This window comes from Pleurodeles waltl, chromosome 6, assembly GCF_031143425.1.
Source record: "Pleurodeles waltl isolate 20211129_DDA chromosome 6, aPleWal1.hap1.20221129, whole genome shotgun sequence".
NCBI classification, from domain to species: domain Eukaryota; kingdom Metazoa; phylum Chordata; class Amphibia; order Caudata; family Salamandridae; genus Pleurodeles; species Pleurodeles waltl.
In genome coordinates, this window is record NC_090445.1 from 604163554 (window position 1) to 604185711 (window position 22158).

Below are 22158 nucleotides of genomic sequence, written 5' to 3' on the forward strand. Positions count from 1 at the left end.
TCCTCTCAGATTCCAGAAACTTTCTGTCACCGAAATTTGATGAAAAAGTGTTTTTTAGCCAAATTTTGAGCTTTGCAATGGATTCTGGGTAACAGAACCTGGTGAGAGCCCCACAAGTCATCCCATTTTGGATACACCTAGGTGTCTAGTTTTCAAGAATGTGCAATTTTGGTAGGTTTCCCTAAGTGCCAGCTGAGCTAGAGGCCAAAATCCACAGCCAGGCACTTAGCAGAAAACAGCTCTGTTTCTTTGGGAAAATGTGATGTGTCCATGTTGTGTTTTGGGGTATATCCTGTCGCGGGCGCTAGGCCTGCCCACAGAAGTGAGGTACCATTTTTATTGAGAGACTTGGGGGAATGCTGAGTGGAAGGAAATTTGTGTCTCCTCTCTGATTCCAGAACTTTCTGTCACCGAAATGTGAGAAAAAAGTGTTTTTTTAGCCAAATTGTAAGGTTTGCAAAGGCTTCTGGGTAACAGAACCTGGTGAGAGCCCCACAAGTCATTCTATCTTGGATTCCCCTAGGTGTCTAGTTTTCCAAAATGTGCAGGTTTGGTAGGTTTCCCTAGGTGCCGGCTGAGCTAGAGGCCAAAATCCACAGCTAGTCACTTTGCAAAAAACAGCTCTTTTTTCTTTGGGAAAATGTGATGTGTCCATGTTGTGTTTTGGGGCATTTCCTGTCTCGGTTGCTAGGCCTACCCACACAAGTGAGATACCATTTTTATCGGGAGACTTGGGGGGACGCTGGGTAGAAGGAAATTTGTGGCTCCTCTCAGATGCCAGAAACTTTCTGTCACCGAAATTTGATGAAAAAGTGTTTTTTGGCCAAATTGTGAGCTTTGCAAAGGATTCTGGGTAACAGAACCTGGTGAGAGCCCCACAAGTCATCCCATCTTGGATACCCCTAGGTGTCTAGTTTTCAAGAATGTGCAGGTTTTGTAGGTTTCCCTAAGTGCCAGCTGAGCTAGAGGACAAAATCCACAGCAAGGCACTTAGCAGAAAACAGCTCTGTTTTCTTTGGGAAAATTTGATGTGTCCACGTTGTGTTTTGGGGTATTTCCTGTCGCGGGCGCTAGGCCTACCCACAGAAGTGAGGTACCATTTTTATCGAGAGACTTGGGGGAATGCTGAGTGGAAGGAAATTTGTGTCTCCTCTCAGATTCCAGAACTTTCTGTCACCGAAATGTGAGAAAAAAGTGTTTTTTTAGCCAAATTGTAAGGTTTGCAAAGGCTTCTGGCTAACAGAACCTGGTGAGAGCCCACCAAGTCATTCCATCTTGGATTCCCCTAGGTGTCTAGTTTTCCAAAATGTGCAGGTTTGGTAGGTTTCCCTAGGTGCCGGCTGAGCTAGAGGCCAAAATCCACAGCTAGTCACCTCTGCAAAAAACAGCTCTGTTTTCTTTGGAAAAATGTGATGTGTTCATGTTGTGTTTTGGGGCATTTCCTGTCGCGGGTGCTAGGCCTACCCACAAAAGTGAGATACAATTTTTATCGGGAGACTTGGGGGGACGCTGGGTGGAAGGAAATTTGTGGCTCCTCTCAGATTCCAGAAACTTTCTGTCACCGAAATTTGATGAAAAAGTGTTTTTGGGCCAAATTTTGAGCTTTGCAAAGGATTCTGAGTTACAGAACCTGGTGGGAGCCGCACAAGTCATCCCATCTTGGATACCCCTAGGTGTCTAGTTTTCAAGAATGCGCAGTTTTGGTAGGTTTCCCTAGGTGCCAGCTGAGCTAGAGGTCAAATCCACAGCCAGGCACTTTGCAGAAAACAGCTCTGTTTTCTTTGGGAAAATGTGATGTGCCACGTTGTGTTTTGGGGCATTTCCTGTTGCGGGCGCTAGGCCTACCCACACAAGTGAGGTATCATTTTTATCGGGAGGCTTGGGGGAACGCTGCGTGGAAGGAAGTTTTTTGGCTCCTCTCAGATTCCAGGACTTTCTGTCACCGAAATGTGAGGAAAAAGTGTTTTTTTGGCACTTTTTGAGGTTTGCAAAGGATTCTGGGTAACAAAACCGGGTGAGAGCCCCACAAGTCACCCCATTTTGGATTCCTGTAGGTGCCTTGTTTTAAAAAATGCACAGGTTTGGCAGGTTTCCCTAGGTGCCGGCTGAGCTAGAGTCCAAAATCTACAGCTAGGTACTTTGCAAAAAACACGTCAGATTTCAATGTAAAAATGTGATGTGCCCATGTTGCAGTTTCTGTCGCGAGCATTAGGCCTACTGACGCAAGTGAGATACCATTTTTATTGGGAGACTTGGGGGAACACAGAATAGCAAAACAAGTGTTATTGCACCTTGTCTTTCTCTATATTTTTGCCTTCCAAATGTAAGACAGTGTGTAAAAAAGACGTCTGTTTGAGAAATGCCCTGTAGTTCACATGCTAGTATGGGCACCCCGTAATTCAGAGATGTGCAAATAACCACTGCTTCTCAACACCTTATCTTGTGCCCATTTTCGAAATACAAAGGTTTTCTTGATACCTATTTTTCACTCTTTCTATTTCAGCAAATGAATTGCTGGATACCCGGTATAGAATGAAAACCCATTCCAAGGTGCAGCTCATTATTGGCTCTGGGTACCTAGGGTTTTTGATGAACCTAGAAACCCTATATATCCCTGCAATAAGAAGGGTCCAGCAGATGTAACGGTATATTGCTTTCAAAAATCTGGCATCACAGGAAAAAGTTACAGAGTAAAACGTGGAGAAAAATGGCTGTTTTTTAACCTCAATTTCAATATGTTTTTGTTTCAGCTGTTATTTTCTGTAGGAAACCCTTGTAGGATCTACACAAATTACCCCTTGCTGAATTCAGAATATTTTCCACTTTTCAAAAATGTTTAGCTTTCTGGGATCCAGCATTGGTTTCACACCCATTTCTGTCACTACCAGGAAGGAGGCCGAAAGCACAAAAAATAGTAAAAATGCCAAAATTGTGTTGAAAAATTGGGTTTTCTGATTCAAGTCTGGCAAGCTGGTAAGATGGTTATTTTTGCACTGCAAACCCTTTGTTGATGCCAGTTTCAGGGGAATAACCACAAGCCTTCTTCTGCAGCCCTTTTTTCCCATTTTGTTTTTTTTTAAACAAAGTTTTTGCTGTATTTTGGCTAATTTCTTGGTCTCCTTCAGGGGAACCCACAAAGTCTGGGTACCTCTAGAATATCTAGGATGTTGGGAAAAAAGTATGCAAATTTGGCATGGCCAGCTTATGTGCACAACATGTTATGATGGCCCAAGCGCGAACTGCCGCAAACAGCCAAAAAAAGGCTTGGCACCTGAGGGGGAAAAAGCCCGGCAGCGAAGTGGTTAAACAAACTTGTATGAATTCAATTGCATTTTTTGTGGCCTTCCTTTATTATTATATATATTCAATGCATCCAATCATGTTTGTCAAGTAATGGCAGTGAATATTTGTCCCAGGTCTGTTGAGTCACATGATTTGCTATTTTGTATGTAGTATGCTCATTATAGCAAATAACGTGATCAAAACTCAATGCTAGACAAATCACATTGTCTCTGTCACCTCTATATCAGAACGAGTAAACAATCAGCACACCTGACAAACTCACCCTTGCAGGCGTATCCTTGATTAAAGCATATACTAATGAATACCCCCAGTGTGTGAAAATAAACATTGTAAACGCAGAACCAGGTCAGCAAAAACTTACCCTCTACATACCATATTGTATTTCATGTTTTTTCCTTATAATACGCCTGATTAAACCTGCTCTGTAGTGTCAATGTACTGCAAAAGAAAAGCACATTTTAGAATGCATGTTCTTAATTTCCTTACGATGTACATTGGATTTAAAAATTGATTTATAATATTATATAACTTTGGCGCAAAAAGATGTTTTTGCACATAATGTCTCAAAACGTTGACTGAAATATCTAGTCTTTGGCAAGTAGTAAATACTAAATGGATGACACTAAAATGCTCTAAATAGTTCTAAAAAAGTCTGAATATCAATTAATAAATCATTTAATGTAAAAATACATAACAAGTAACACGTGCAATATGGTCTGTTAATGCTAACTGGGGAATCAAGTGACATTATTTAACCTCTCAGCCTTCAACTTAGTGGTTTGTAAATGTCACCAGAACCCATCGAAAGAAATATAGGTCACTATTACAAAGTTAAACTGCCATTATGTATGTATGGTTCAGATGGAAATTGAAAGGGAGTTTTTTGATTTGCCTATAATGTTTGACCAGTGAACAAGTTTGCACAAAGATTGGCAGTCCACTAGTTTAGTCATGCCAGGTTTTGGGACCATGCATGGGAAGGAAAAGCTAGGAACGGGTGGGAAAAAGAGGTATATTGCCATTTTAACCAGCATAGGAAATTTTGCTCACAGCTACAGCTCGAACAGATGAACGGATTTACATCAAACATGGCGTGAAAGTTGAACTTTACCCAGAAAGCGAATCTTCGTTGGTTTGGTGAAAGTTTGTTTAGTAGTTTTTGAGATATTAGCATCTTAACAGGTTGCTGAGCAGGCTTCAAATGGATAAGACTTTTGTATGTCAAGGCTGTTTTAACTTGCAAGATATAACTCGCAACTCCTGTCAATCACATTTTTAATTTTTTCACTAAGTACGTATTTTGCCATTACAAAGCCTGAGGGTTGGTCACAATTCGTGGGTTTTGAGATGTGTAAAAGCAAATTCCACCGCCATGGGGAGGGGGGCACCCGCGGAGGTACCTGGCCAGGTGCAACTGTTGGGAGTGAACCCTGAGGCGTCGAAAACTGGAGGTATTTAAAAGAAAGAAACGTGCAAAATATGATTCAAAAGGAAATCGCGATCATTAAAGTGACCACTTTTAGGTACCATTTTAGTTGATGCTACTAACATTTTGTAAGTAAATAACGGTCGCACGTGACTCGTGAGATTCACATAGGATGACAAAAAATGACAGAATGTAAGGCAGAAAGAAAGGGATGCGCGGAACAACCCACTGAGTAAGTGGCATGCAGGGCCTGATCCGCCATGTGTTTTTTCTTCTACATCTGTTTTCCTCAAGCCAGGCATGCAGAATACTATTCCCTTTTAAGTGTATAGGATCCCTCTATGTAGTCTTAGACTTTGTTTCTGCAGTAAACTCCAATTACTGGTACGAAGAAGCTCGGGTGACTGGCGTTGCCACACCCATGAGCAAGGCAGTTATTCAGTGCCCAAGCCACTAAGCTTCCAGGACTTAAACTCAGTTTACGCCGCACTGCAGTTGGTCCTAGCCTAGGGAGCGGCACTGCCTAGCAGAATAATACATGTCACTCAGCCACACTGGTGTCCATACTGTAGCTGCATGACTGGCCCGCCATGAAAAGGCATAGTCTTAGTTGCAGTAGAGGTTAACTGTGCACCTGTCTGTCATCTCTGTCTAGCTGTGGAAGTGAGATGCTCACGTACAGCAGACTCAAGCGCACGCTGTGCTGGGGATCTGGTCACAAAAGCAGGACATCAGTAGGTGCTTACAGCGAGCCTCTGTCTTTCACCATAAAAATCCGATCTCCGGGGTCTCAGACATACCCCACTCACTTGGGGGATGGGCATATGTTCATAAAAACATTTCTATGGTTCAACTATTGTGTAAAGAGAAGTGGGTCGTGCTGCTGGATTTATAAATCTCTCTGGCTCAGCAGGGACACAGAATTGGGCACACATACTGTTGACTCCCCAGATTTGTGTGAGCATTATGAGACCTTGCTGTGATGTGCGGAAATTCCGAGAATGCATTAGTCTAACATGTAATGAGTGACACCTGGCAGGGCTGTAATCCTAAAATAAACTATACCATATCTCCATACATCTGTAGGTTTAACCTCTGTAGTCCATATTTATCTAAAAAATTACTGACTGGATTTACAGCGAACCACAAAAGGGATGTATTGTGAGTAAAGTTCCAGTTTCATGTCATAAAATTCCATTCTGTTCAACAGTTTTTAGGTCGGGCCTAGGCAGCGCGCATGCCCTGTCTGCAAGACCTATTGGATGGAGCATAGAACTTTGCTCCCTCCTGCCACTTACTATAGGTTGAAGGTAGTGTCGTTCTTGTTTTTCTACCTTCTGACTGGTTTGGCAGTCAGTAGGTCACTTCCTGTTCATGGCTGAGGAGCACCGGCTAAGTACAGTTGAATTATGCCTGGAATGTTTTTCTGTTGTTTGGATGGACTATTTTTCTTTGTTTCCTGCTTTGCGTGTTTGTCAGTAAGCAACTCGTGTTCATGCGCCCGGTTTGTTTTTCCACGTTTGCCCTTCGCTTGGTCCTTACTTTACACAATCAGTAAGTACAAGTAGTTGTGTCATGCATGTGTAAATTTTTTGTGTCTTTTATAGCATGAAATCGACCCAGGAATGAATCCTTAACAGCGGCTCTCCCCACACAGTGGGAGAGCGGATACTACAATATTCACTGTACTTGGGGAAACTCACACCATAATGCTTTGCATGCATGCCTTTTACAACACATTTCTGCCCAAAACTCAGCCTGTGGGGGCCCTAGAGCAATGAGACCACCACCAAAACATTCAGAACAATGTACTCTTTCTGTCCAGGCCATCTTGTGGTTCACACTAGGTTAGAGGGGGCCCAAAATCATAACTTTTTCCTTCATTCAATCTATATTTAAACTCTCGTATTTATACTGTCATATAACTGGACCTTTTGTTTTTACAGCTGAGTGGAGGTTCGTGATATAAGAGTCTTGTTTGTAATAATATTTTGACAGCCTTACTTGGCCTGCAAATATGTATGCATTTTGCTCTCCAAGGGCGGAAGGATGATAATTGCCCCAAGGCAATACTAACTGTTGGCTCCACAGGGACATCTAGCCACAACTAGTGGTAATGCACCTTCTGCTAATGCACAAACAGTTTATTTCTGATAAAGGATTAATGTATGCGCAAACACAGTTTATTTCTGATAAAGGTTTAATGTACAGCATGGCTAAATATTTCAGCCATTTCACAGAGGACCTGGTTCTTTTCCAGCCGTTTCTGGGTCTGGGGGGCATTCTGAACTTCTGAAGTCAGAAGAATTTCTGGCAGCTTTCTGTGACACTGTACTCTGAGTTCTTTTGGCTCCACGGGGGCATATAGCCATGGCCAGTGGTACTGCACCTTCTGCTGTTGACTCAACAGGGGACATCTAGCCAAGACCAGTGGTACTGCACCTTTTGCTGTTGACTCTACAGGGACATCAAGTAACGAGCTGCAGCACTGCACCCTTGTGTCACTGACTCCACAGTTAAATGATATTTAAAAGGCCTGCTGGGCCTAAGAATTTGTAGTACACTATGCCGTCTAGGGGCTGATTATATGGTTACACTGCAATGTTCTTTATCATTCTTTTTTTATGTGATTATGCCCTCTTGGTCCTGAATATATGGTTATATGACTGTGTTTCTTCCACATGCTATTTTTACTGTGGTGCTCTGTAGGGGCCATTCAGACCATTATGTCTAATGCCAAGTGTATGGAGGAATGCACAAACACAGTTTATTTCTGATAAAGGATTAATGTGCTAAATGGCTAAATTGTTAAAAGGTCCCAAATGCAAGGTTGTCATTATCATTTACAATGCCAACAGCTCTAACTCTTGCTAATGTGACACCTATAGCACTGCAAGTGCTTGTTGCTGTAGCAAACATTAAAAATTCCAGTGGAACATAAAATTGTTTTTGACATTCCACCTCCTTCCATTTTGATGTACTTCCTCCTTGATGGGTATGCATAAAACAAGATGGCCCATATTTACACTTTTTTAGCCCCGCATTTGCGTAATTTTTTGACGCAAAATCGGCGCAAACTTACAAAATACAATTGTACAATACAATGCACTTTGAAGCAGATTCAGTGGCACAGCGGTTTTATCTTGCATTGTGTTCAAGGCCTGTTGTAGATGGGATGGCACTGTTGTGCTGTTGTTCTCTTTTAGCGCACTTGACAAAAACCAAATGCTAAGGGGCAAGATGCACAAATATGAAGGTTTTAAGTCGCTGATTATGTAAATTAGCATTGGAAGAAGGTGTGAAGTTACACCACACATGACAAAAATTTTTGATATTCTTAAATAGATATAGGGTTGTGTGCACAGGGGAAGCTTTCTAATGTGTGTCTTCAATGAAAAGTGTATTAATGTATGTGTACATGTTTGGTACTCCAATTACATTGTACCTGGAAATTTAAATGTCATCTATCTTGTCCATGCCATACCACCAGTGAATTGCCAATGCTGGCCATTCACCCTTCACCTGGACACTAGGTTTGTGAATGGGTTACCCTGTTCATCTATATTTTAAACAGCAAGGTGGTAGGGCAGACAGGAGAGTGATAGAGGCTATGGCACCAACCCTTTTCCTATACAGAGATGAGTTCAAACAAGATTCTATTAACAGACTTGAACAAAGTGAAAACTGAACTACATCACTATCTGCCATGCAATTTGGGATGTGGAGATTGTCAGAGGGTAAGGACCATGGGCTATGTGCAGGGTAGGCCTCTTTAGGACCCCCATTGGACACTTAACTTCTGAGAGGAAAGCCCCTGGTCCCCTAACCTGCCAGTTCCTTCTGCCTCCAAGTCTCCAGCATTGTTCATAACTTCCACCTGGAGTGAGAGGGAACGCAGTGTTTACCATCCAGATGGCATTGTGGCAATAGGTAAGACTGAAGTGGCCAACAGCTGATGGCATCGACCAGATGTTCACCCGTGTTATGCATTGTCAAGAGCCAGGAGGGTGTTGTAACCATTGCCATCTATAAAGAACAAACCACGCCTCCTGTCATGATGTCCCTAAAGGTGGTAAGAGAACTGTTCTAGGAGAGGCATAGATCCAGAATAGGTCTTAGCAAATTCATGGACAGGGAAAGTCAACAAGATATGCAGGCGGTTGCCTGACATCACCAACACTAACCAGACTCTCATGGGGGAGGAGGAAGCTCTTTGAAATGAACAACAGCCCTATTAGACATGGAAATAGTTCTCCCCTGGGGACCGGCTGTGACCACAGAAAGTCACCCTGTGTAGAGAATGGCAGAGAGCACTTGCAGCCTTTGACTCTCTCTACATTCTGTCTTCCTATTTTTCATTATGGAGGAGAAGTTGTGTTGCTGACCAACACCTCTAGTCGCCTAGAAGCCTTCTTTATGCCGACTATTCAGGAGCCTGATGCATAGCGAGGACTGAGTCCCCCTTTCACTATGGTGGGATGCTGTCCACGGCACCAACTTCAGTTGGGAAAATAGGAATCTATCAATCAATCAGAATTCTAGCATCCCCATTCAATGTGTGCAGCTGAGCATGCTATCCTGGGAAATCGGCCTTCCTTCAGTTTAGATCAGAGGGAGACAATAAGACCTTCCAACTTCCTCAGAGGGACCCCTAACCTATTTCACTTAAGGCAAAAGGCCTTCTTCTTTGGGGCTGGAGGGGGGGGGGGGCTTTTTAATTTCTAGGTGTTGCAGACGTCATGCATTTGCACCAAGCATTATGTGAGTCGCTACCTTTTCTGAATGTTATATTGGACTTTCCTTTAATCTCAGAATACAGCTTGTAAACACAGTCACAAGCTACACTCATCCATTTCATAGCTGTCAGAGTGCACATGATTATATCTGTCTTGCCCACCTCCCACAACCTGGCTACCTTGTCTCCTGGAGAAGCACCCCATGCTTGCCACTGCAGACTCATTAGTCCTTGCAACTTTGCCGAGCACTTCTTCAACTTCCTCATCAAATTTCACATCTGTACACCAGCAGACCCAACCTTCTTGATTAGGAGTGCACTTTAGGATAAAACTGAGTATACAGATCCCTAGTGCAAGTGGGTATAATTACCGCATGCACGTTCACATTATTATGCACAGGCTTTCACCCAAGATTATTGAGTAATATCAAGTTTCTTCTTAGTACATAGTTTATGTTGCTCGTGCTTTTCATTTCCACGAATGTTTCCACCCCTCTTTCTTAAGGTGTTCTCTCTTGGTCCATGTAAAATTGTGTTACACCTAACAGAAGGTCTGAGCCCCAGAGAGAGGCACGCTCATCCAGCACCAGGTAGGCACATCGCCACAAACTCTCTTGGAACTGATTATTGTCACCTCTGTTATTTTAAATCCATGACTCAAGTGATCACCTACCTTACTATGTCAACCTTCTCTGCAATATGTACAAAAGACCAACTTCATGTGCATGACTTCAAATTACTTCTTTGACGATCTTTAATCCCTGACCTTAAAACAAGACAATTCACTCTATGTGTAATAAAAAGAGGTTTACCTGTGTGGCAAACTGGAAATGTTTGTCTCTTCTTCCTTACTACTGCTTCTGGCACCCTCCAACACTTACCAACACTGCTGTCTATTCTTAGGCATTGGACGTTCTTGACTTGAAAAACATAATTAACTTGGCTAATGTCAGAATAATCCAGATGGTATCATTGAATGCAAGCACTTTCTGACATCCACATAACTGCTCAACCAAGTCACATTATCTTCTATACTTGGCAGTCATTGTTTCCTTAAGAATTAGAGGTTCCTGCTGCCAATTGCTGGCCCAGGACTTTTTGGCTGTCTGCTGAAGAAAGATTTCAGGGAATTCACAGTACATATCCCATTGGTGCCCCACCCATGCACAGAGCCAAGACCTCTGGTCCTCCTCCCACCCACCTCACCCCTTGATGCTACTCCACTGCAATTCTCCACACTGTGAACCTCAGACGCATCACCCAGGCCTGCTGCTGGGCCTTACCACCCAAAATGGAAGGTGTGTTCTCATGTGCCACGTGCCATTTTACATGCACCCTTCTCACACCATACACCCAATATACTCAAAACAAACAACCACAGACATCCGGCCTCCACTACACCATACCCCTCCCTCTCCTCCATACTCTTCAACTCTCAATCTCTCACTAAACATGTCCCTAAAATTTGAGATCTGCTGCACAACTGTTAACCGGACTTGCTCTTCCTGACTGAAACCTGGCTGAAGCCCTTATTGGCCCCAGGTATTGCCATGGTAGTCCCCCCAGATACAAGAACGCTATACCGGACAGGACAAAATGATGCAGAGGCAGACTTGCTATTATCTTGAAAGAATCATCTAATGCTCCTCCACCTCAGAAACCACCACCAGCCACATGAAAAATTTGACCTTCAAGCTCATCACCGCTAACTACACCCTGAGTAGCACCCTTGTCTACTGTCCTCCTAGACCACATGCAACCTTGTGAGCACTATGCCACCCCTCTGATCCTCAACTCCAGCACCTTTATCGTCCTTGGTGACTTCAATTACGATCTGGAGTACCTCACCAATCCGGGCATTACTGAACCCAACATGACCACCCTCAACCCCCAACATGAGGACCTGTTCAATCTCGGACTCACCCAGTGTGTGGAAGGCCCCAAAAACACCACTGGATGCCTGCTGGGCCCCATCTTCAGTAGCTTCAGCTACATCACAGAAGACAAGCCCACACCAGTCACCTGGTCTGAGGATATCTTCATCAACTTCAACATACCCATCCCACACCACTTCAGAACCACAATTACCAAATCTGCACAACGGGACTGGAACAAGATCCCAAAAGTATCCTCCTCTTCCAAACTCCTACACTACTTATCTCAACACAACAGCAATGCCCCCAACTTCTTCTTAATCCCTCAATCACTGCCTGTGCTGATGCCCTGGCTCCTAACAAAGCCACAAGAACCAGACCGCAAGCAAGCTGGTACACTACAGAGCTCAGGCTCAGCAAACGCCACTGCGAGCAACTTGAAAGCAGATGGAGACAAAGTTGGAACAACATCGACAAGAGCACCTACAAATTCCACACTCAGATGGTACCATCAACAAATCAGAGGCACCAATACCCCCTCGCTCACTGACTGCACAAAAAGCAGCACAAGGGATATCTTTGGCATAGTAAAAGACTTCACTTCTCCAGTAGCAAGCTCCACCAGTATAGCCTCCTCTCAGGACCTCTGCACCCAGCTGTCCCTATTCTTCAGCAGCAAGATCACCAGCATCTAAAAGGACTTTGAGCCTACACCAGACCTTTCGACCCTCACAGCACTCCTGCCCATCTCTACCAACACACAGAGGACCACCCAGACCACCTGGCCTACCATCACCACTCAAGAAACCACAAGGACCATGCAGCTCATACACTCCTGAGTACACTCATACCACTACCCCCACCAACGTCTTCACAAGACTGGACCCCATCATGGCAACCCATACCCCAATTCTGAATGAATTAGTCATCACAGTCACCTACCTGGGTGACTGGAAACATATCACAGTACTCCCTGTTCTCAAGAAACCGTGAGCAGACTCAAACATAGTAGCCATCTACAGATGCCTAGCTACCCACCTCACTGACAACCACCTCCTCAACACCACTGAATCCAGATTCATGCCCAACCACAGTAAAGAGACTATCTTCATAGTTGCCACTGATGACATTCAGGTGATCGTGGACAGAGGCCCTCATCCTAGTTGATCTTTCCATAGCCTTCAACATCGTCTCCCACTCTAGCCTTATCCAGTGACTCCACTAACCTGGAATCCAAGGTACCACACTTCGCTGAGTTTGCTCCTTCCTGAACGGCTGCAGTTAGACGGTCAGAGCCAGTCAGCGTGGCACCCTTCACCTCGGATGCCGACAACCTCATCTGCGTAGTTCTACAAGTATCCTCACTCAGCTCCACTCGCTTGCATCATTCATACCCATCGAATCAACATCATATCCTATGCTGATGACACCCAGCTCATACTCTCCCCATCTGATAAGATGTCAGACACCCAGACGAATTTCTCCACCTGCATTTCCTGAAATCACCAAATGAATGGAAACCAACTGACTCAAGTTCAACATATGCAAGACAGAAGTAGTAATCTTCAACAAAGACACCTCGCTCTGGGACTCCACCTGGCAAACAATGCAAAGGACCTTGGAGTAGTAATCAACAACCAACTCACTATGACCTGCCAAGTGAATGCAGTCTGCAGTCTCCATCTCCTACTTCCACCCACTCAAGGTGCTCAAGATGATGTTCAAAAGGCTCCCCACCAACAAACTCTCACAAAACCATCACCCAAGGCCTCATCACCAGCAAGCTGGACCACAACAACACGCTCTATGCTGGAATCAATGCTTAACTGACCAGAAGACTCCAAACCTTACAAAACTCTGCAGCCATGCTCATCCTTAACCCTGTAGTCCACAATTACATCAGCCCACACCTTAAAGAGCTCCACTGGCTCCAATCGCAAATGAGCACTCTTCAAACTCCTCATGCACAAATGCAAAGGCTTACACAGCATTGCAACCATGTACCTCAACAACCGCATAAACTTCCAAAACCCTACCAGACACCTCCACTCAGCCGGGCCCCAGCTCTCACCTTCTGCCAATAACCCAAACGTCTGCATATGCAGAACTAGATCTGGTGGTCGTGTCTTCTCTGGCCTCACACATAAAGCCTGGAGCATCCTGCCTCTGTATATCACAACCTCTTCCTCAGTTCTTGAATTTCAAATGAAATTGAATACCTGGCTCTTCACCTAGCCCGACCCTTGCTCGGTCCATACAGTTCCTGCTTCAGTGCCATGATACCCTCCCAGGTGAGTTGTGTGCTATACAAATACACATAACATTGCACAACCAAACTGTTGCCTCCAGTGTGTAATTGTATTTAACCGATAAAAAACGACTCCTGCAAATATTTTTGTTACCGTCTCTTTTTATTTTAGTTTTTATTTTTAGCTTGCTAACTTTTCTAGGAGGCAGTATAATCTAAAGCAAATATTGAATGGAACAGTGATATTGTATCAGTTTGGAACTTGTGTTTCATACACAATTGGTGCCATTCCTTCCAGGAATTAAATAAATATAACTACAGAACAGCTGCTATTACATCACACTTTTGAAATTAGTCTGAGAAAGGCCTCTTTTTGACATGGTTAACCCCCATTTTTTGCCTGCATGTGATGTTATCTAGATGTTGTTAGTGGCCAGGGCCCCTGCTAACCAGGTCCCATAGCTCTTTCCCTAAACTGTTGTGATGCAATGACACAATTGGAGACACCTTCAGCTGCCCTCTTAGGCCCATAAAAGATGGTACTTAGGTACCCGGGGTAGGAGGTACTAAGGGTAGGCTCCTAAGGGCAGTAGAACTGATTGTGCAACCTTCTAGGGCCATGCATTCGGGTGCACCCAGCACTGCCATTGCAGGCTGAGTGTCCTGAGGCAAACCTAAAATGGATATCGACATGGCACACTACACACTATACACTGCATGCACTCCCCTCTGGCAGACCTGACAGCCCTAAGGTGGGGTGCACTATACTGCATGTGAGGGCATAGCTGCATTAGCAATATGACCCCACTGTGTCCTTGCCAGACCTGGGACATAGTGAGTGAACAGAGCAGCCATTTTAATACATTTGCTGGACACTGGTCAATACGATTTTATCAGCTACATGATGGCGACTCTAAACCCCAGGTTACTTAGTATCAACCAACTATGAATGATAAATCCAAACTGGTACCAGTATTGGATTTATTACCAAATGTACTCAGGGGTCACCTTAGAGGCACCCCCTGCAAAAGCTAACAACCCTGGCATAGTTGCTGGTTGGTCACATCCAGCCTGCCACCTCCAGACTCAAATCTGCACCCCTCAGAGTGAGGGCCTCTGCCCTCTGGGATGTAGAACAAACCCCTTCCTGGGTGGAGGTGCTAACACCCTCTCCCTCAGGAATGTGCACTGCCCTGTTGGTGAGCATCAAAGGGCTTACCACCTTTGAAACTTGACCACCTGGTCTGCTGCTAGCAGCAGATGGTTGCCCCATTGAAAACCCCCAACAAAGGTTGGGGACGAAGATACTTTGTAGGGGATGGGGGCCGTGCGGTCCCCTCCATGAGCCTTAAAAGGCCCCAGTTAGTCCACCCCCCATCCACAGAGCCAGAATGTAACAAAAAAGTGAATGGGTCGCTCAGCCCTCCTTCTTCTTCCTGAGCCCTAAAAGGCCCTGGGGAGCTCACTCCGAGGGCCGATTACTGTAAGATCTAAATATTGCTCCCGTCCGCAGGGAGAAGCATTGGGAACTACTAACTCTGGGTGGAAGTAATGCTGGCTCTCGCTTGATGCGGGGAGCCGGCTCAGGCCCAAGGTCCTTGGGGCTCCCTCCAGAGCCCCAACAACACTGTGGTGGATGCTGTGGGTGTGCACCAGGGCACCCACCTGTAACTATGAGGGCCCCAGAGGATGGGGTCCCTGGTGCTGAAATCAGCCAAAGAGGGGAACCCCCCAAATGAGCATGCTGAGCCCAGGAGATGTGGTCACCAGGGCTGAAATGGGCCCAGGGAGGGGGGCTGTGTGAGTCCCAGACAAGCATGCCAAGCCCTGAGGGATGGGGTCCCTGGGGCCAAAATCGATCTGGGAGGAGAGCTGCGTGCTCACCTCTCCCTGATAAAAAAAGCTGGGCCCGAGGACCAAAATCAGCCCAGGGAGGCAGTCTGCATGCCTCTTCACCTGATTGTAATGCTGGGTCCTGGGAAATAGGGTCCCTGGGTCTGAAATCGACCTTTGGAGGGTGGCTGTGTGCCGCCTTTCCCCTGATTATAAGGCTGGGGTCTGGAAAATTGGGTTTCTGGGCTGAAATCGGCCCAGGGAGGGTGCCACATTCCCCTCTAAAAAGCATGCCAGGCCCAGGGATATGGGGTGCACGCAGCTAGGATCGGCCCGGGAAGAAGGGCCAAGTGCCCCCCTCCTCCTGATAATAACTCTGGGATCTGGGCATGGGATCCCCGAGGCTGCAACCAGCCCAGGAAGGGGGCTGTGTACCCCCTCATCCTGATAATCATTCTGGGCCCTGGGGGATGGAGTCACCAGTGCTGAAATTGGAGTGGGGAAGGGGGGGCACATGTGCCCTATCCCTTTTATTTGGAGTAGCCCTGGGGAAGGGTGTCCCAAAGGCCTGACCTTTCGGAGAGGGTGACCACGCAGCCCACCCTCCCCTTTACTTTTAAACAATGGCCCTAGGGGATGGGGTCGCCAGAGCCTAATAAGGTTGGGGAGGGGGGCCACATGCCCCCTTCTCTTTAAAAAAAGATTCTGGAGAATGGGGTCCCCAGAGTATAAAGAGGCTCAGGGAGGTGGAGCCACATGTCCCCCTCTCCAGTTTAAAAGCCATCTTGGAGGATGGGGACCCCAGGGCCAGACCCTGTGGCCAACACACCACTGCGCACATTGGAAGACTGGATGCAACATGGAGTTGGCTGCATGTGGGGGCTATAGGCCAGGCCCTGCAGCCAATCCTCTGCCAAGCACTGCTGAAAGCGGTGCATGGCAGGGGGTTGAATTTACGTATTGTAATGAAATATTACTTAACATTAACCCCTTTGCTGCCAGGCCTTTTCCCCTCAGGTGCCAAGCCTTTTTTTGGCTATTTGGGGTAGTTCGTGCTTAGGCCTTCATAACTTGTTGTCCACATAAGCTACCCACTCCAAATTTGCATGTTTTTTTTTCTCCAACAACCTAGGGATTCTAGAGATACCCAGAAGAGAGCATGTGTTTTTTACCCATGAAAATGTCATCAGCAAAGGTCTTGCAGTACTCAAATTACCATCTTCCCAGCTTTCAGGAACAAGCAGACTTGAATCAGAAAGACACATTTTTCAATACAATTTTGGCATTTTACTGGGACATACCCCATTTTTACAGTTTTTTTGTGCTTTCTGCCTCCTTCCTTCTGTTCTGCACGCCCCCTTCTCTTTAAAAAAAACAGAAGGTTGCCAATCTCAAAAGTTGACAAAAAAACACTTTTTCCTCACATTTCGGTGCTGTAAAGTTCTGGAATCTGAGGGGAGCTACAAACTTCCTTCTACCCAGCATTCCTCCACATCTCCCAATATAAATGGTACCTCACTTGTGTGGGAAGGCCTAGTGCACGCAACAGGAAATGCCCCAAAACTCTACGTGGACACATCAAAATTACCAATTGCAAAACTACCTGTTTTTGCAAGGAGGGGCATCTGCGTTTTTAATCCTGGGCTCAGCAGCCATCTAGGGAAACCTACCAATCCCAGACATTTCTGAAAACTAGACACCCGAGGAAGACCAGGGAGGTGTGACTTGTGTGGATCCCCCAGTGTTCTCTTACAGAGAATCCTCAGCGATCCTCAAATTTAGCTTAAAAATCACATTTTCCCCACATTCCTGAGTGGGATCACCACACGGGCACAAATTTCCTACCACCCAATGTTCCCTTCAGTCTACTGATAAAAATTATACCTCACTTGTGTAGGTGGGCCAAGTGCCTGTGACAGGGAAGAGCCAAAAACATGTTGAAATTGAGGGGGAACCAAAGCGGGTCCAAAAGGGCAGTTTGGAAAAAAACATTTTTAGGTTGACAATTGGGGCAGAATTTGTATCGGTATAGCTGTAACAATGCTGGGTGGTAGGAATTTTGTGGATTCCTGCACTTTCCGGATGATTCCATCTAAAAAATGTGGTAAATATGTGTGACTTCAAACATAGTTGGAGGTTTGCAGGGCATTGTGGGTAAGAAAATGGTGCTGGGTGCATGTGAAGCACACCACCCTGAACTCACCCAGATGTTTAGTTTTCTGATGCGTCTAGGTCTGGTAGATTTTTCTAGATGGCAGCATCCCAAAGTCCAAAAAGTGCAGCCCTTACCATTCCAAGTGGGATGATTTTGAGAGATAGCCAAGCTCTCATGGCCCAAATGTAAAATCAGAACCCAAAATAATCATATGACCTCTTGCTTGCCGTTCGGATAATATCTTTTAGTGTACCAGGCGGGGGTTAGATAAAAGACTTCAGTTGGGGTGGGGGCATAACCATACCCATACTGGTTGGTAGCCACCACCCCACTATTTGTTTTTCAGTTCCCTGGCATCTAGTAGACTTTCTGCCCCCCCCCCCAGGGAGTGGATTGGGGGTAATTACCCCATCTGCCCACCGGTGGGCAGAACAACTTTGTCCCCATTTATTTGGGATGGAGGTATGGCCATACCCCCACACTCTTTTTTTAAAAAAAATCTTCCCTGATGTCTAGTGGGCTTAGGGGCAGATGGTTCTTACAAAAATAGGCTAAATGGCCAACAGTAATGTGCCCCCATGGAAACTTACCGGTGCCCAAGGGGCTGCCCGCACAAACAAAACACACACAGCAATCCCTGCTGCCTAAGAGGTTTCTGCCCTCTTGGAGGCAGATGGGCCTCATAGAAATAGGCCGATCTGCCAGGGCAGAAATGGCCTAAAATAAAATTGCTCCCCAGGGAGTGACCCTTGCCTAAGGGGTCACTCCACATCTGTAAAAAAAAAAAAAAAAAAACTGGTGACTAGTGGTTTCTGCCCCTTTGGGGGAAGACTTGCCTAATAAAAATAGGCTTTCTGGAACCAAGGTGGGCAGAAATGACCTAAAAGAGAATTGCCTAGGGGGTCGCTCCCCATCTGTAATTTTCTTTTTTTTTTTAAATATCCCTGGTGCCCAGTGGGTTCTGCCCCATCACCTAATTAAAATAGGCCAATCTGCCTCCAAAGGGGGGCACAAAAGGCCTTAATAATGCCCTCCCCAGGGGAGCGACCCTTGCTAAGGGGTCGCTTCCCTTGGTGAAATTGACATTTAAAAAAATCCCTGGTGTCCAGTGGTTTCTGCCCCCCTTGAGGGCAGATTGGCCTACTAAAAATAGGCCAATCTGCCCCCAAGGGGGGTAGAAATGGCCTAAAATAAATTTGCCCCCCCTTGGGGAGTGACCCTTGCCTAAGGGGCCGCTTCCCCCAGTAAAGAAAATAATATATATATATTTCTGGTGTCTAGTGGCTTTGGCCACCCTTGTGGGCAGATTGGCCTAATTAAAATAGGCTGATCAGCCCCTAAGGAGGGCAGAAATGGCCATATAATAAAATGCCCCCCTTGGAGAGCGACTCTTGCCCAAGGAGCCGCTCCCCTTGTTTGTTTACTAAAAGTAAACAAACTCCCTGGTGTCTAGTGGGCATTTCTGCAGCACAATCACTATGAGAACCTGTTGCAGAAATGCTCAGAAAGACATCCAAGGAAAGGAAAAGCCTTTCCTTTCCTTTGATGCCTCTCTGATCTCCCCCACCCCCCGATCGGAAGAGAAATTAAAGTATTTGTCTTCTGATTGCGCTGGAAGCTGAGAGGAGAGGGGTGGGAGGCCCCCGGGGGGAGGGTGCAGGACGAGCTGGTCAAGTCCTCGGAACGCGGCAACCGTGGCCAAGAGCAAGACCAATTCGCCCAAGGCACCCAAGGGGTTAAAACCATAGAAATTCACTGAAAAAAAATAAAGGCTAAGATAGCATTATAGTTAGGTGCGATAAAAATGATCTGTTTTTATTTTCAAAAATAACCTTAGAAATGTACTGAAAAAAACAAAATTTAAAGTAACATTATAGTTAGGTGAATTTGTCAGTGAACTAAATAAAACACAGAAATTCACCAGTTATAGTTTGCAGCACTAACTATAACTTGCGCTCCTCCATGCATTTCTTATTCCCTCACATATAACATCACTCATTACATGTTCTATGACCTTATTTATATCACTGATGACATCATTGATGACATCACAGATGACAACACTTTTGACATCAATCAATGAGTGTGCCAGTTTGTTTTATAGTTTACATTGTGGTGGGGTAACTACCATATTCATTTTCTACCTAATTTAGTACAGCCTGTGTCCATCTAATCTGTATAAGGGTTTACAAAACGCATGTGCTCCTAATGTACCATAGGTGTATACAGGTATTGAGCATGTTATAAATCTTTGTTTTGAAAAGTAACTGTTTGCAGATGACAGTTGACTTGAGTTCATGATGTTCCACAGACTTTTTTTTAGTACTCCAGAAAAAGTTTCCAGCAGGGCAAAGATTCTTCGTACTACATACTAAGGGCTTAATTTACAAGAAACTGCTGCATCGCCACAATGCATCAGATTTCTTGCATTGCCCAGCGATTCCATAACGACGCCGTGGATGCACTGTATTTGCTACACAGAGCTCTATGGAGTACGTTTTCACAGATTTGTCAGAAATTCTGGTGCATCTTTGGTGCTATACTGACGCATTGCAGGACTAGAAATGACGCTACTCCAGCATTGTGAGGAGGCCCCCCCCCATTGGAAAATGCCCTACTTCAATGTTACGCCTGCTCTAAGGAGGCAGTAAAATTTTGACGCAGTGAAGTTGCAGAACGATGCATTGAAATGTAAATTTCACTGCGTCAGTTCTGCATGGCTTTTTAGCTGGAAATGCCTACCTGGCATATATCATACCTTGCACAGGTATAATGTGGCACAAGGGTTTACAAACTGACGCTTTGGACCTACTGCATCAGTTTGTATATCTGGAGCAGTGTAAAGCACTGCTTAGCGCCAACGCTGCATCAAAAAAAGTGACTCAACGGTGGCACAAAGGCCTTGTAAATGAGGCCCTCCGTTTTGTAAGCAGCTTTGAGTTATTGGACAGAATCGTCTCAGCATGATCATTTCTACTGTGTGCAGTAGGTACTACTCTATGTACATATGCTTATTTTGGTTCGGAAGATGGGCTATTTGTAAAGCTTTCACCACATTATGAAGGCTGCAGGTAGTATGATCTTTAGCACCTACAGACCTTGGTTATTTTAAATGAATAGTCGTTTTTTTAACAGGTTTTTCATGGAGTGCACATTGTGTTTAGTAGATACTTTTAAATACTCTGATATGTATTCCTTATGAGAGTTTCACAGTCTGCAAACAGTATGGTACAGATTAAACTCTCTCCATACAGTATACAGAGTTAACAGTACCCACTGTTTTACTCATATTCACTTCATCTCTCATTTTAGGTTCAGTGACTGTCAGGGGTTTGATACAGGTGAAGATTGTCTGTTGGAAATGGCCTTTCTGCAGGGTCACCCTGTCCAAGAGAAATTTTGTAGAAGAGAAATAACAGTCAATACACAGTCATGGTATGAAAATCATAGCAAAGTTTATTTGCTAGAGCCTAAAGGCGGAAGAGACTGCTCACAGTAACACACTGTGTAGCTCTTCAAAAACATCGAGTCATCAGAGGCTTTTTGTAAGGTTCAACGCTCATTAGTTTACATTACAAGCTCTATTTCACAAGCTATGAAAAGCTGCAAAAACATACAATTGACAGCAAAAGTAATTATTCTTTAAGGGAAAACAAGCTAATCGGTAATAGTAATTTAGGATATGGTGCCTCCAAAAGGGACTCCTTGTCTCAATTTCAAAATCCCTGTCTAGGGCACATTGTATTTCATGTGTAGCATCCTAACCCCTCTAAAAGTCACATTCCAGCTTTGTAGTGTAAGAAGCTATAATTCTGTAACACGTCACTGTTATTTTCTCAAACAACCTAAAGAAGTTCAATTTACAAAATAACCAATTCTTTCTTTAAGCTTCATAGGTTTAGTGATTTGCGACTGCACAAAGCTGAGATAACACCGTCCCTACACCATGTCTGCATTTATAATTAGAAAATAGAAGACGACAAAACCTCACATTTTAGCTCAAGAGGTCATACAGAGGAATGTATGCATGTTTAAAGAAAGCAACCTTTAAAGAGTATCCTAAATGTAATTGCTAAATGCTTAGACCATGGTTCAATTTCTCATGTTAATTTTATTTTGCTTACAGATTCACCCTTTGAACCCTTGTTCAAGCATTAACATTGCCTCTATTTCAGTTCATCTCTATCTTACACAGTTCCTCAATTACAGCATCTTGCATTATTACGGTATGGTCACAGAATCTATGGCAAATTTCATAAAGTATGAATCATTGTACGGCAAAGGTAGGTGCAAAAAAAGGCATTCCCTTTTCAACAGTTGCTGGAATTTTTAAAGATATCCAATAGTGTGAGACATTAATTTCTCTATGATAAGCATTCATAGTCTGTATAGCAACATTCTCATGATACTCCTTTACATGATGAATATGCAAATGTAACCCATCTACACTATATTCAGAGTTCTGTACATGCGGAAAATACATTCCATACAAAAAGGTGGCGATGATAGCTAATATAGTTACTAGAGCAAAAACAAGTGGAATGCAAAACACTTTTTCTTTCATTTTCTCAATCAGTTTCTTTT